A 17211-nucleotide genomic window follows, 5' to 3' on the forward strand; every position below is an offset into this window, starting at 1 on the left:
AAAGGTCAGGCACCCACAGTAGTCTTAAACCTTTGAAGGTGAGGATGTAGGTTGTTTTGTTTTCCTTTTTTACCCATTATGAACACTCCTAAATGCCGCATGAGCATTCTCCATGCCAGCCTGATGTGTGGCAATTGACATGACAATAGACTTAATGAGGTGAAAGTCCAAGTAGCTTACTTATGGGAAGTTTTTTATATAAGACCAGAGTTAGAATTTTCTTTTAATTTTTCAGTATTCTGATCTAAGCTGCAATAGAAACCAGCTTGGAAGGAAGAGAGTGAGTGTCTATACTCTCCTTAGTAAACAAGGAATTTGGCTATTTGAAGGAATTTGGCTATACAACTGTTGTACTGTTGTTTTTTGTTTGTTAGTTTATTTTTATTTTATTTTTTTTTCTAATTTTTATTTTGAGAATGAGTAGTTTACATACTTCTTTTCCTTCATTTTAATAACAAATAGCTCAATACCCCTGTTACTTATTTAATCATGACTTATTTCAAAGTGAACAGTTGAGAACCTGTGATTTACCTTACCCATCAATCAGGCTTGTAGACCAGGGTTGTCAAAAAGTTGGTGGCCTGCCACCTTCTGCTTGCTTGGTGTTGATACTGGAGATTTCCCACCACCCTCCTGTCAGCTGTGGCTGTGTCCTTTTAGTTAAGCAGGATCACAAAGACTGTGAAATGCAGTTAGAAACAGGCAGAAGGCTTTACATTATGAATCATGACAAGCGTGATGAGTTCGCTTTCTGTGTTATAACTTCACTTATGCAGTACAAGCTCTCTATTAGGGTGTCAGTGGCTCAGCAATGTGCTGCTCTATTTTGAGATCTTGCTGCTCTGCGGCCAGCATGCTGGGCACCTGCAACATCACCTCCTATGGCTGAGGCACACTTGCACTGCTTTTCTTCCCTGAAATTTGGGCTTGGCCTCTGTCCTATAGCAGATGCCTCTTTGCCCCCAAGGTCTTCAAGTTGGGCCAGGTTTCTGTCTGGGGCCAGTCCAGATTCCCACCTCTCTCTCCCTATTAGAGCTGAATGTGTTGGAGAAAAATGTTTTTCTCTCACTGGGCTACTCTGAGTGAGATATTATTTACTTCATAGAGATAACAGCTTGTTTCACCTCTGAAACTCATGGATTATTTTGTTTTAATTTAATTTGGCAAGCCATAATTTTTTCTTACTATCTCACTATTTTTAGAATGCAGCTAAATTCAGTGAAGTCTCATGGCAGTACATTTATAGGCAAATTACAGGAGCCCAAGAAAATAACAAAATAATTTCTCGATGCAGGAGGTCTGCTCATCAAGGTACTTTCTTCTCCAGTACTACAGAGGAGTTGTACAGAGCCAAAAGCTGTAATTTTTTTTTTTTTTTTATGTCCATACATTGTTTCATACCTTTAGGCTGATATTTTGGATGTAACATTAGTTACCAATTTTCACTGAAGTTGAAGCAGCACACAGCAAAGAAAGGACTCTATTCCTATGCTATTGGAAATGACTACTATGACATCAGTCACTTGTACAACAGACACAAGTTGGCTTTCCTGGTGCTATAGGAATGGGAGGTGATAGAGACACTATTCATGGAGGTTTTCAAGAAAAGGGTAGATATTTTTTGAAGTGACATGTCTAGAGCAGTCACAGGCATGGGTTGATAGCTGGAATAGATTATCTAAGAGGTCTTTCCATCATTAATGTTTCTATGATTCTATTCCTGCCCTGGTCAGGAGGAGGGTCATACGATATTGTAAGACACATACAGGTTGGTCTCATCCCTTGCTCTTTGCTGGAAACCTCACATGCAAATCCTTCCTGGATTCCCTCAGACCGCTCTATTCCATATTTTCAGTTATTTTCCCTAATGAAACAATCTAGCAGAACTAATCCAAACATCGACTTAATTAATCAACATTTGGCAGTCTATAACTTCATGCTCCAGTCCAAATTACTTGTGACAACTTTCTTAATGTGCAACCATAATATCTACAGGGAGTCTCTGCCTCAATCAGCTGGCTGAATAGCTTGTCGTCAATTTATTTAATATATGTTAATAAAGCTGCAATAAACCTTTTTCCCCTAGCTGCCCATAGAACATTTCACTGCAGAAAATGTTATGTCACCTTAAGCTCACCTTAAAAAGATCAAAAACGGTCTCTCATAATACAGTAATATGTTACTTTGGTCATGAAAGCAGGAGAGAACATGCAGATACTGGTTAAGAAAAAGCTGATACTGAATATGTCGCAGATAAATGTTTATAGGTTCATTTAGTGCTTAATTTGACCCTTTTCTAAGACTGCAGCTAAAAGCCAACTTGCTTTCATCCAGAGTATATAGAGGAAGTAGCATGAGAGAATAGTGGAAGAAAAAATAAATCCATTGTTGATCAGTTAGACATTCAGTACTTCTGTCATGCTTGAGGAGAAGAAATTGGCTCCACTTAAAGTTTTGTAATAAGAAATATTTCTATAATTCAGTTTTCAGTTGCAACCACTTTTTTTTTTTTTTTTTTTTTTTTCCCCAGTTCTGGCTGTGTTTTGTTAAGTTGAAGACCTAGTTGTCTCAGAATCTGTTGTGTTGATACATACTTGAGAACTGAAAATCCTGGTTGGATTCAGACCTGATCTAGACAAGCAGCTCCTCTTTTCAGAAAGACTTAAATCCAGTAGTCACTTGATCTAAACATGCCTGACCTGGAAAAAGTTTACATGTTCATGTGGACATGGATGTGTGCTCATAGCTTTCCTAGTGCTCAGAAGAGGTGTGGAAGAACAAAGGCAAGAATGTATCAGTTCTGCATTTCACAGCTGAGTAAATCCAAGAATATTGATGCAACATCAGACAAATCATAAATGTTTTCTACCCTTTACTTCCTAACTCTATCTCATCTTAATGAGGACTTAAGTGATTTTTTTACAGTGCTGGAGGATTGGAATTTGCTGAAGGAATGGAAATTGCTTGTATAAACAAGCAATGGGTTTTGATTTATCTATGTTATCTAGTGTTATCTGTGCAGTTTTTATGCAATTTTTTGTTTTCATGTTCTGTTACTTGAGTTTTAGTCGTATCCCCATCTTCCTGCACAGCTTTAGAAACAGAGACCGTTGACAATGCAATTTAATTTGTGCAACCATCAAGAACTTGATATCTCAATAAGTTTGGGTATCCTAGGATCTGTGAATCCCAAAATAAGCAGTCTTTGCACAGACAACTGTAGGCCTAAAGCTATGAGTGTGGCCAGCACACTGGAAGAGCACTCACCGGGCACCTCTTGCTGTATTGCAAGAAGAAAAGCAGAGGTGTGCAGAATCCCAGTCCTTCAGGTGATAGGCAGATGATTATCACATCAGATTGTATGTGAAAAGATTTCAGTCCATAAACTAAAGCTATTAAAAGAAAATCAGTGGAAAGAAAGTTGGTATCCTACACCTCTGCACTGAAGTCCCCAGGAGGTGCTACAATTGGGATGGGGAACTCAATTAAGGCAAATTCAGTTTCTGCCCTCAGGAATGACTAGTGGGAATCAGCCTGGATCCATCTACTGCTTACTTTTAAAAAGTACATTGCTTAGAAAGCATGTCTTCTGTGAATCTATCATCATCCTACAGTACCAGGAAGGTTTATATCACCTCTGAGAGAATTACTGAAAAGGGAAGAAAAGAAGAAGTGAAATGAGTACTGACACAGAGTTGTGGTTGGATGGACTTTCAGTTCCATGAGTGATGCTTGCAGTCTGGTCTGTCCACTGGCTGTCGACTGTAGACAAAGAAAGCTTTACATGGAAAGTGCCATGAAGTGCCTTCCAAGTACAGATGTCAGTCCATCACTTTGCATCACAAGCATGACTTACGTCTGTGTGAGGAGTCCCACAGGTTTCTGCTCCTGGTGGTTTGAGGAGTGTCATTTCGAGTCAGTGTAAGTAACTGTACCCTTCTTAGTTTATTAAATAGCCAGCCTAATTTTGTGGAGGCAATGTGCAACAAAGTGCTACTAAAAATGATTTAGACTATCTCTGTGATGTGATTGTTTTTGTGTGGATATCCAAGTAGAAGTGAAAAAAAATATATGCATAATGGTAGTTTATGTGGTCAGTTGGACTGGATGATCTTGAAGGTCTTCTCTATCCTTGGTGATTCTATGATTCAGTGAACTTCAGAGTCATGAATGGTGATAAATTCTACCTAAGATTTCTCAAGAAACTGGCTGAGGAGCTAACTGGATCAATTACATTTTTTTTTTCCCCCTAAACATAAGAATATCACTAGAAGTGCGGATGCTTATTAACACTGTTCCAGAGTTTAGAAAGGGCAAGTGTGATAGCTAAGATAAGCATAGAGCAATTAACCTGATAAGGTTCCTTGGCAAAAAAAAAGAGAAGAAATTGATAGAAGAATCAGCTGATACAAGATTAAGTGTGGTAATAGAATTAATACTAGTCAATATTTTTTTTTCTTCCATAGAAAATAGATCTTGTCAGGGAAACCTAATTTAATTCTTTGATGAGATTATAAGTTTGGTCGATGAGAGAAACTGCAAAGACATAATAGACTTTTTTTGTGGTATTTCACTCAGTGCCACATGAAATTCTTTTAACAAAAATCTCTATGTAATATCATGAAGTGAACATTGAATAGATAAAAGCTGACTGTCTGACAAATTTAAATGCTCTCTGTTAGTAAGGAAACATCAATGAATGAAAATGTTTCTAAATGGGTAACCCAGAGGATTAAATATTAAATCTGGTTCTATTCAACAGTTTCATCTACTTTGTGACAGTAAATAATAGTAAAATCATAAGAGATAAACCATTGAATGGCAAAAATGATTTCTTGTTAGCCACAATGGGCAATCGGCTTCCAAGGGATCAGCTAGGATTATTCCCTGTCCAAAACAAAGTTAGATCCAGGTAGGAAGAGACTTGATGTCTCGATAAGATCACCTCAAAGATACACTCCAGTTAAGTGAGTTATCTGGCTTAATCCAGGGATAACTGGGTGAAAAAATAGTAGGCCTGTAGTAGGTAGAAGGTTGGATAAGCTGAGATATTGTCCCTTTCTGGTGTTAATTTCTGTATCTACGAATATATGAATTAGATACTGTAGTTATATTTTTTCTTGACTATTGCTACTTTGATTTATTAAAGCTTTCCACCTCTTCAGTGACATGCATTTGTTGGGGATCAGAAACAGTGGTACACACTGCAGGTGATTGCTCATCTCACCTGAGAAATTGTTTACTGATAGCATTTGTCTGTAAGGAGTTACACTAGATAATACTTATACAGCCCATATCATTTATTATTTCCACATTGTTAGTGGAATCGTTCTAAATACTATTCATACCAGAGCTCCATGATAGTTCTCAACAACAGCAGCAAAGGCTTAACCTTGCCAAAATACTGTTTTGCCTTTGACATCAGATTCCATTCCTTCCTACCACCCAGGTAGAGAAGGAAGCTGAAACTTCATCTGCTGACTGTGCCACACAACATCTCTTATAGATGACAAGAGGTCTGAGATATGTAAGTTACTCAAAGGCTGTGTTGGACAGAAACAGCAAGGTTTACCAGCAGCATATCTAACATCCCAGGAGGTTTATAACTAGAGCACCTTGTAACCTTATTGTATAACAACCCACAATATTCTTGCATTTTGCTTTCCTTAGTGTCTTGACTCTTCCTATCCATGCCTAGCTGGCAAGGATGGAGTTAAAGTCTGGGGAATGATCTTAGCTTTTCAGATTTCACTGGAAATTGTGTCTTCTTTTTCTCCCTGACGTGCTGTTGCAGAGAAAAACAGCTGTGCATGTTGTAGCTATTTTCCATTCTGAGCTCTATCTGTGACTTCTGCATGTGACTTTAAGTAGAAACCAGGATGAGTCATTCTCTTACTCCTCAAACCCAATCCTCAGGAGAAGGTCTCTGTAAGCCATTACCCATTCCATATGCCACCCAGTCCCTTGTTGATTTTCATTTAATTGGACTGAATCTAGATTTAGAGCGCTTGCCAGTAGGGTTTTTGCTTTCTTTAAAAAATTAGAAAATCTTGAGGGGTGGATGGAGGTTGTTTTTTGTGAGTGCCATCTTCTCAACTCATCTTCTTGGCCAAGCTGGGCAGCCTGCCATGGTGATACCATAAATCCATCTGGAAGCAAAAAGAGAAGAAAGTTCCTGTCTACAAAGATGAGATGCACAAATAATGTTCTCTGACAGATATGTGCAAGACGTAAATAACAGTGTTCTTTAATGTGGGATCAGGTCACACCAAATAAAGAGGTCATTGGTTAGAATGCTAGGCCTCCATGTGTTGTGGTAGCAGCATTCAAGTCCTTACCAGTTTTGTCGGTTTTGTGTTTTCTTGGTGCCTCAGAAGATCAGTTCAGGTTATCAGAGCTCTTTTTATCTCTACACTCTGTTCTCCATCAGATTAATCTCGCAAAGAGGCAGGCTGCTTCTCTATTCTGCCAGCAGCCTCCATATCTCAGATGTGCCTTTTGTTTGTGAAACATATATGCCATAAGGTGTTTTAATTGTGCTCATTACTATACTGCCTATATTGACTGGTTAAATAGTATCTCATACTAGGGTGATTTGCTCATTAAGCCCAGGGTATGGGCTGCAAAACAGAAGGTACCATACGCTAGATACAAGAGTCAGGACAATTCTCATGGGAAGGTATAATTTTTAATGGCTTCATCTGTTTATAAAGTAGTTGCAAGTGATCTTACTGCTTATGGGAGCATGAGGCTGACTGCAGTGGATACGATGGAGGAGGACAGGCTGACAAAATCCATATCTTTTCACAGCCCCTGCCTTGACAACTCATTTTTCATCTGCAGTGTCCATCTCTCCCCATATGTATTTGATGTCCAGGTACATCCCTGCAGGCATTAACCACTGATTTTGATCTCAGCATCATTTACTTCTGTCAAAGCAAGAGCTGCACTGACCAAACCTCTGCTTTCACCTGCTTCTCTCTACACAGCTCCTTTGAGATGTCTTGTGAACACACCTCGTCTGGTCTTTGTGTCAGTCAGGACACTGGTGCACTGTCTTCTAAAGTTTAGATGTACCAAAATGTATCTTTTCCCCCAGAAACAGGTTTTATATGGCAAACTGAGGTATTTTCTCTCTCCAGGTTTTAAGCACTCCTAAAGCTGGTATGTTATCCTTGGCAGTCTTCAACTGTGGGCAGTATTCAGGGTCTTTCTGATCAATCTATACATATATATGGTTCGGGGTTTTTTTCTGATTGTTTGTTTGCTTTACCAAAAAAGAAAATCTGCAACTGAAAAATGTGCTTAGACTGGGTGAAATAGTATGTGGAGGAAATTTATATACAAATGCACTAAAATCTTAGTAATTCTTTTCTTCTAATTCTGGTAGTGATTCTACTTACTAGATCTATCCTCAAATTTATATTGTTCTTTTTTTTTTTTTTCAGAGACTGCTTCTAGGAAGGAGGCACAATGAGGTCCTGAACAAGAAGCTCCTGTGTGACTGTTTCAAAAGCAATAACTACTGTACAACTGTTAGAATTCCAGCTGTAACATATACAGACAGAATTATTCTGAATGGTAGAAATATGTAGTAGGACATAGGTTCTGTTGTGTTTTCTTTTTGTCTTTTGCTTCCAGGGAAGTTGAGACACCTGCTCTAATGAGGTGATCACCCAGTGTCCTTGCAACACATATTTCCTGGCAACCCAGCCCAGTTAGATCAGCATCTGTTGTTACATTTATTCACTGAAGAGAAAGGAAAAGCTGATGCTTGGTTTAAATTTCAAGCTATTTAAAGTCTTCTGAGGTCCCACAGTTGGACTCTTGTAGAGATACTCACCCCAAGGCTGTCTGATTCATTGCTGAACAGCTTTTCTACCCTTCTCCCTTGCCAGTAATGCAAATTGTACAAGGCAATTTCTGCTTTGTATTAGCTTTCCAGCATGGAGTTCTGTCCGCTGTCCCCAATAATTGCTCATTTTCTCAGAAGGTTTTCACAGATCTGACTTAGGGGGAAGTTTGGCTTTGCTGCTGAATCTCAGCTAATAATTCTGCTGATGATACATGAGTCAGGTAGTTTTCTGTGCTTTGTCTTGTGTATGGACTGTCTCTGAGCTACCAGGAGGAAAAAGTAAATGAAATTTATCACCGACAAGATCTAGGATATGACAGTAAGCCACTGAGAACTCATATTTCCATGGAAGAAGGACTACCATGACCTGTTCTTTTTAAGAACATGCTTTTTTCACCTTCAGATTGTGTCATGAAATTTCTATGGAGACTATTAGAGTTTTCTTAGATAGAAATGTCCAAGAATACCACTACTAAGAAGCATCTAAAGCAACTGGGGTTTCTCTTTACAGCATTGGGATTTGCTCAGATAATGAAGAAGCATTTTGCCCCATCCCTGGAAGTGTTCAAGGCCAGGTTGAGGCTCTGGGCAGCCTGGTCTAGTATTAAATGAGGAGGTTGGCAGCCGTGCCTATGGCAGGGGGGTTGAAGCTTCATGATCCTTGAGGACCCTTCCAACCCAAGTCATTCTATAATTCTAAGCACAAGTATTTTCAACCTAATTAAGAATAAAGCAAAACAAACACATTTGGCTTAGGAAAGCCATGAGAACATTCCAATTGAAAATTCACCTTCTACTCTGAAGTCTCCTCCAGAACAATTACAACAAAACTTGAAACTTATGTTTAATATAGAGATGAATTATTTATTTATTTGTATATTTATTTATTTATTTAATATTCTTACTTGTTGTCACTCCATTACACTACGTTTATCAGTTAGACACAAATAGAATGCATTCCCCACTAGGTCTTGCTGGTGAACTTGCAAAGGGTGCTTTTATATGCTGGAAGTTTTATGAAAATTAGAGATGATGGAGAAACTGCCACTGATAGAGCTAATGAGGGTAACTGTCTCACTTTCAAGAAGAAATGATTTAGTGAGTGTTTCCTTCTTCTATAGAAAGAAATATTGCACTCTGCAATATTGATGCAATCACTCTTTGCATTTTTTGAACATCTCTCAAATTATCTGTGCTTGAAATATCCATACAAGGAAGTCATCCTTGAGTACTGTAGTAGAAATGGCAGCTGTTATACAGCTATATATGTGTGAGGGAGTGGGCAAGAATAGAGTGAATGTGCAGATCTCTTCCTGGTAGTGCATTATCACGGAGTGAGGATCTCAGCACAAATTATTCTCTTCCCATTAAAGCACTTTTATCGGCTGAAATAAGCGAAGCTGATTCTTCTTTTGAACAGGCAGCCTCATCAAATATTCAATACCCAGGAGTACACTGATCACTCTGCGCTGGATGTTTTTCTCCATTCCCATTTCTTCTCCTGCACCAGATTTCATGAGCTTTTTTTCTGTGCCATGTGTCCTGACAGGAGCAACAAATTCCTGTGACAGGAGTAGGAGTAAATAAAACAACAAAGAAGAACATCAGGAACCCACAATTAAGCCTTCCTTTCATCTTCAACTCTGAGATCAGATGTCACAGCTACTGGTCAAAGGAAAGAACATCAGAGAACATTTGGGAAAATGAGAAACAGTTGGGACAATTTAAAATCCCAGTCACCTACTTTATACCCAGAACACTGCCTCTCCCTTGTGGTTCATTGCCTGGCCATTATGTCCGTGTATTTGTAGACTATGTAGATTCAAAGCTAGTAGTGTAAATGCACGCAGCACCAGCAGATTCAGAGGAGTTATCAACTACAAAGGAGAATTTGGACTTCGGTGATCTAATTTCATAAAGGTTTGCAGGCACTCAGGGAGAAACCTTTCATTATTATTTTTTCTCAGTGGCTGTATTTTGTATTTATACTAGCAGAAAAAAAAAATCCCACAAAACTCTTGCTCAGCAAGAAAAATAACAGTCTAAGAAGTTCCAGTTGTTTTGAGATTTTTGAGATTTTTATTTTTTTTTTTAAACTTTTCTATTAATAGCTATCCTTCTAGTATTGTCATTTAGTCTTAGAAGTAATGGAGGCAATAGGAAGTCAATTGTATGTAAGAGGGAACGGGGACGGTTTGAGGCAAACCCACAGAGAAGAACAAATGCCACTGGCTTGCTGCTGAGGAATGATGAATAGTATCCCAGAAAATTAAAAGGAGATCTTGAAGTCACGATATTTGGCAGTGTAGTAATAGAGAGAGAGCTGGAGAGTGTAGGTGGGAGTGCTGCAGAAATATCAGTTCTTGGTTAAAAATAAATAATTCAGTAGAGGACTCCTTACAGTTCACATTTATAGAGGAAAACTAAAAAATGCAATCCAGGTTTGTAAGTCCCAAAGGTAGAAAAGAATATTAGGAAAAATCTTCTTTTAGATAATAATTTTAATCTCATTGTAGGGGAACCATTATGTCACAGCCTGATTGAGCATCTGGTGAAGGGAGTGGCTGGCCCTGGAAACTCAGGTGCAGGCAATTCGCCTGTGCTTCTCATGTGATCGGATCTCTCCAGGCTCATTTAAGGACTAGTCTGTAAAAGGAGAACACCCTCTTGGTTGAAGGTTGCTTTGTGAGAAGGAGTGTTCTATAGCTGGAGGCGCTTTTCGCTGTCTGGGTAGGTCAACCTTTTCTTTTATGTGTCTATTGATGTTCTCAAAGATGCTTTGCTTGATATCACAAAGAAATTATCAGCAGCATTTTCATTGCTTCTAAGGACTAACTCTCATGAATGTTGTGTGACTTGGTCCTTGATATCTTTCTGTGCATACTGTACATTACAGTGCCAAGATTCAGCCCTAGATTTCCAGAGGAGCAGTATGAGTAATTCTTACACTTTGAGTTTTACATGTATTTTTATCTGTTGAGTCTTGAGAAGTCTTCATTTTAGCTGGTTTCCTTCTCTTACTTCTGTATACAGTAACGACTCACCTGCTCCCTGTCTCCAGGCACCTTTCTTTCTTCTTGTGTTCCTCGGGACCCAGATATCATCAGGAAAGAGGCTTTCTATATGCCTTCCTGGAACAGGAGGCTGGGAAGTATTGTTTCCATCTCACTTTACTTTATGCTCTGCTCTATTTCTGAGAATCTATCTTTGTGGTGCCTTTCTTTCTGAGCAGCTTTGTGATGAGTTTGAGTACTGCAAACTGCTGTTTACATTGAAGTAGAATGCTGGTAGAGCAAGTTACTCTGAAAGATGAGGGAAAGGCCAGACACTGTATTTTATGTTTACACTTAACCACAGCTCTGCTTACTCTTTCATAAAATGCTTTAGGATGTTGCACAATTTCATTTTTTACTTTTCATAATTTTTCCTCTCTGATTTTGCTCTGGTCCTTAATTCTTCCTCCTACGTAACATCAAGTATACTGACTTAATGCAAAGCCTTAACAAGCTGCCTACAGGCCCTTGTCTGCCTTTGCACAGAAGAGTTTTTACCCAGAGAGTATTTATGGCTGAACTTTCTGCTTGAGATGGCATCTGTGACCTCAGTAGCCTGAAGTTCTGGGCTAAATTCTAGTCTGCTGTGGTTTCACAATCAGTGGATTTACCAGTTATTTCCTGACAGTAACTGATTTTGAAATAAGTCAATTGCCTTTTGTATTTTTCTCTTCTACCTTTTTTTTTTTTTTTTTTTTTAACTTTAGTATATTAGAGTTTTAAAGTATTTGGTTCTTCTGTCATGGCATGAAATGTTTTGGGAGCGGATATTATCCTGGTATTTAACTACACCAGAACTCTTATTTTCTACTTCTGAATGCATATGTCTGATCTTATTTGATTCTGGGGATCTTAATGTAATTAGACGTGGACAATCATGTGCTGGTGCATATGTATACAGTTCTCATTCCTTTTAAAAAAATAACAATTAAGTCTATGTAAAATTATTAATAATTTCAGGCATATTTCATTATATCCTTTTAGACAAACACTGTGTGCATTTAAGCTTCATTCACAAAAGTGACATTAGAGGGTCTTTTCTTTTGTCCTTTTTAAAACATATTGGGGTAGGCTGTTGTGGTTGTAAGATTTGTTCACAGCACTCCATGCTTCTCTGAGGATGTATAGTCTTTACTAAGTTTTCTGTACCTTAGGAGAGTGACCCAGCTGCTTGCTATTGTGTGTTCTGAACTGAGCAGTCCTTTTGAAGCTTGAAGTGAAACTACTTCATGTTTGCCTTAAATGTTCACAGACACTAAGTGGAAAAACTGATATAGCTACAAAATTAAGGCTATTTATGTAGTTTCTTGTCTCTGTGCCAGTTACCCTGGATTCAAAAGACAAGAGTGAAGTAGGAATGTTTCTGACTGTTGTTCAGCTCAGTGGTTGAAGCAAGTCCTTGTGAGTAGGAGACACTGGTTGAAATCCTTGTTTTGAACAGTGGGAGCCTCAATCCCATTCAAGCGCAGAGGCATAAAAGCTGTGCTGTGCCACACAGCTTCTTTTTTTCATTCACTTTCTGAAGCTACTCCTGCTTAATCAAATGTATTTCCAAATGCATGCTTTCACACTGGAATAGAAAGTACCATAACATCAACACATTCAACATTTTAATAAAAATGTATTTGCTATGAGACGTTTTCTGTTTCAACCATAGATCAAAACTCAGCACTTCCACGCAAACTTAGATGTAATTCTTCCAATTCCAACTCTGAAGGTGCTAATAAAGTGTTCCTCTCTTTGCTCCAGTGCACTCTCTGCCCTAATATATTTTCATCTCCACTGTGTAGAGTTTTGAGGAACTTCAGAAAGAAAGAAGCATTTTCTATTTATTTCTTGCATTGCCAATCACTCATTTTAGGATAACTAATTTCAGAAAGATTGGAAATACCATAACAATTATGACAGCAGTGAAAGATACAGAAGATATGGATACTGGATAGATTTCTGATGCCATTTCACTGATTGCCCTGATCACTTTCTGGCTTTTTCTATTATCTTGTGCTAATTTAAGAAGTTGAATTACCAAGCTGTGGGAAGTTAAAAGCAACATATTCAATGTTTTTCTTTTTTAATTAGTCTCACTCTATCTTCCTCAGCTCCCTTTCTCTTCTAGCAGGAAGCCATCTGATAGTTATTAGACAGCTGCATAACCAGCTGGTTGGAGGTCTCCAGGCTAGTGATTGCTTTGGTAAGATCTACAAAAAGTCAGCACACTGTATCCTAACACAAAGGCAAAGCATCTGCCAGCTCTGCCTGCACTTCTGAATGCATGGAAAGGGAGCTATCAACCTGCCATTCTTATGAACTCAAAATATTGAGGGAGCTGGGCTTTACAGCAGCTATAGAAGATAGCATTCTCCCTCTATCTCATTTCTAAAGTACCTATTGGTTTGGTGTTTAAATTGCTAGCTTAAATCCTCTTGTTCTTTCAAAAGGCATCTGTTCATGTAATAGTGAAGCAGCCTGGTCCTAACATGTTACCACAAATCAATGTGTGTGCAAATAACCTGACTTTGTGAGTTTCTCTCTCTAGCGCTCAGCTCCATAGCTATAATTTTGCTCACAGAGAATAGGCTTAGGCTGAGGTCAGAGGCACTAAAAAACTCTCTGCCAACAAAATGAAAATGGTATAGCCCATAGGAGACCTGTAAGCAAGTGCTGAGGAGATTCTAGTTTGGCAAGTGACAGAAAATCATATGGAGACTAGATGGAGGAAAAAGAGCATGCTGGGGGTATTTAAGAAGGCAACTGAAGGAATCAAAATCTCGCTGCTTCACTGGATGCTTGATGTCAAATTTTAAGCACGATGAGTGTAGAAGAAGGAAGTGTAAGGAAGGTGAGCGTGTGTTGGTGCAGCTCCTCAGTGCCACACTGTGCACAAATAGCTGGCATCTGACATGGGAGCTTAGACCTTGAATAGGTGCTTGGGAGGGCGAGATGAATGTAAGCATATGGATAGTTAACTGCAAAAGTAGAAAACAACTTTTATTCATCTTCTGCTCTTTTTCGAATACGTATTGAAATTTTTGTGCCCTAGGCATCTTAACAATCCATTGCAAATAATGGGCTAAATAAGGGGTGTACCTGTGTATAGATCCACTGCTGCTCAGTGTAGCTCTGGAGAGGAATGATAGCTTGCACAGAGTGATAGCAAAAACAATGGAGGATTCTGATGTACCATGTGGGTACATGTCCTCTGAGAGACAACAACAGCATATGATATGGACAGAAGGGATATTTCTAAGTAAGAAAATGCCTCAAAGCACTGATGGATTTGTAGGTTAAAACTGTCATCTTGAATTCCACCTGGAAGTTTACTAGAGGTCAATGAAATGTATAGAGCAAGTATAAATTGCTCCCAGCATGCAACCTGTCAGATTACAGCATACTGTGCTGGCTGTGGACTGCATATTTTGGAAATGCAACTGCATGGGATGACCATTAGGGTCATTCTTGTCCCATTGAAGGTGCACAAAACTGCAAGGGAATTAACATATGAGACTTTGTGAGGTTTACCAGTAGGTTTATATTCTGCTTTCACTGCTGTGGGATTTGTGTTCATGAGTAAGCTAAAGCTCAGCAGCTTCTTGAAGAGCTGTTTTGTCTTAAATTCTTCAGTATTCTGTCTCGTAAGACTAGTACTGGCTGCTACTATTAGATAGTTCGGTGTCAGCTAGCAATGCACTGTTCCTTCTAAAGAAACCAAGATCTTTAGAAAACACTTTTTCTAGCAGTTTATCAATTCATAATACAGATTCTGAGGCTGTAAGTAAGTACTAGACCCCACAGGATAAGAGAAAACCCTGCAGAAAAGATTAAAGTTAAACCTCACCAGAATCAATCAGAAGTCAATGAGCACTCCTGGCTCACATGTGGATGCTGGGACTCTGTGACTGATGATAAACGTGTAGACAAGATAACCCAGAAGGTCTGCATGCCATACTTATATGGCCATCTATTTTTATTTGCTCAACTATAGATATCGTTGGGGAACCATCTGCAGCAAACAATTTGTTTGATGGATTAGGCACTCTTTTAAGTGTGTTTACAAACAGGCTTTTCTCATTGTTTGGAATAATCAAATCAATGGTTGGTGTGCGAGTGTTTCAGCAGCATATTTCTCACCAGCTAGCCACTACTTGGTGAGTGATCACAGTGGCTGCATTGTGTTTTTACTGCATGCTATTTGTTTGAATTTTGTGTTGAAATGGAAAAAATATAACAGTATATTCAGATTAAAACTCTGAGGTTAACTTAAAGCTAACCAAATCTCTGATGAGCTTAAAAAAAAAAATAATCAACAATAAAACCATGAACACAAAACCACAAACAAACATCACCCATGTCTATCATATGGGATACTTGTGGTGGTTATTTGTCAGGAGTACGTTAGTACATGCTTTAAACTGATTTCTATTCAACAAATGAGTAGTTCTCATTCTAATATCAGACAGACACTTGAGAGCTTGCTGAAGTGTGAGAAATGATTAGACTGGAATTTAATTGAATTATTAACGTTCATAGTTACGTGATATGTGTGCTGCTGTATTTTATGCCTCAGCTGATCACACTGCAAGTACTTAAACAGTTGATTTCTGCCTTAGGTTTCAAAAACAGAGGAAGAGGTAAAAAGCTATGGATAAATGTAGAGGACTCAGAAATGCATGTTGTGTTCTGCTTTAGAACAACCACTCATGTCAAGATGCACCTTAATGTGGTTTCCCTGGAAGGCACTGCGGAAGAAGCAGGACTTGCAGGCACAGTTCAGAGAGGAAGAGTCAGAATTGGGCTAATTCTTAACAGCCATTGTTTCAAATTGGGATCCAAAGCTTTCTCAGCAGGACTTAAATCTGCTTTTATGTTTTCAGAGAAACTGACCCAACCAAAACTGCCAACAGAATCCAGTCAAGGTTAAGATAAAGGAAAAGCAAAAACAACATTTCTGAGCGTGTGTTCTTTAATACTCGTTCACACCATTCACAGCTATCTTGCAATCAGCAGTGTTTGAATTCCTTAGACAATTGATGATTGGTATATATAATCCTTTGATGGGTCAGTAAAATGGTCATATGCCAATAACCTTTCCATGGATATAATGCAGAATCATTAAATTCTTATAGATATTTTTTGTCTGATTATTTCCTTGTGTTCTTTCAAATATTTTGACCCCTTGTGGGATGAGTTCTAATGTTATATGCCACTATGCAGAGGGATGGCTGTAAGGCAGAGGATCACAGCTGAGAGATGCCTGTCTGTGACTAGAAGATGACAGAATTTCTGTAGTCCCAACCCCTAGCTTTTAGCTGCCTTGAAATAAAATGAATTGGAAGGGCTTTTTACATTGATTTCAGAAAGTGATTTCAATTAAACAGCTTTCAATTGCTTTTGTTTTCACAGCTGGATGGTACTTTCCCTCTGAAGCTTGCCATCAGCTTACATGAGTGGTTATTTTTCATATAAAGAAGTTATAAACATAACTCTACTGTAATAATTCTCAACCACAGTCTCAGTTAATATGGCAGTCAAGCAGTAGAGCTTTTCACTTGTGATAACATGCTGGGATAACCTTTCTGCAGAGCCTCTAAGTCAGAGCTGTTTTCCATTTGCATGGTTTGGAACCCTGGCACAGCAGTTCTGATAGGTGTCATTGATTTGTGAATGCAACCTGCAGGCCTTAGCATGCCATTCCTGATGACAACTCATTGCAACAAGGCTAACGCTGTGAAAGTGGAATTTTGAACACCTGAAAAGGGTTAAGTATACAGGGGTAATGTTTTTCTCTTCAATAGCATCCATCCTTGGTGGTATGGACTCATTTTGTTCTTCTGTTTGTTGCACAGTTGTCTTTTCCCTTTTGCTGACTGTGCTGAACATGAAGCAAGAGCCTAGAACTCTTGAGGAATGGCATTACTGCTTGATTGAGCTGCTGGGTAAATGTTCTTACTCAGGCACTTGAGAGACTGATGGAAGCACACCTTCAGCAGCTGCTGTTGATTCTGCCATTTCAAGTAGGACTTATTATCCACGTATGATTTTGTGGTGCATTGTTGGTTTGGAGGAACACAGGTGTTCTGTCTGCATAGACTAAAATAAAGCCAAACCAAAATGTACAAGCAAGGAAGAGATACAACTAAGCAAGAATGAGGAAACAGAAATAGAAATATAGTACTGAAACAGCAAGAGGACCATTGTTTTCATACAAAGGTCTATCTTAGTGTTCTTATTGTGTTGCTTATTTATCTCAGCTGATCAGGTATTGTCAACAAAATTTTTGTAACATGTTTATATTCTGCTTTTTTT

Source organism: Coturnix japonica, chromosome 3, assembly GCF_001577835.2.
Source record: "Coturnix japonica isolate 7356 chromosome 3, Coturnix japonica 2.1, whole genome shotgun sequence".
Taxonomy (NCBI): Eukaryota; Metazoa; Chordata; class Aves; order Galliformes; family Phasianidae; genus Coturnix; species Coturnix japonica.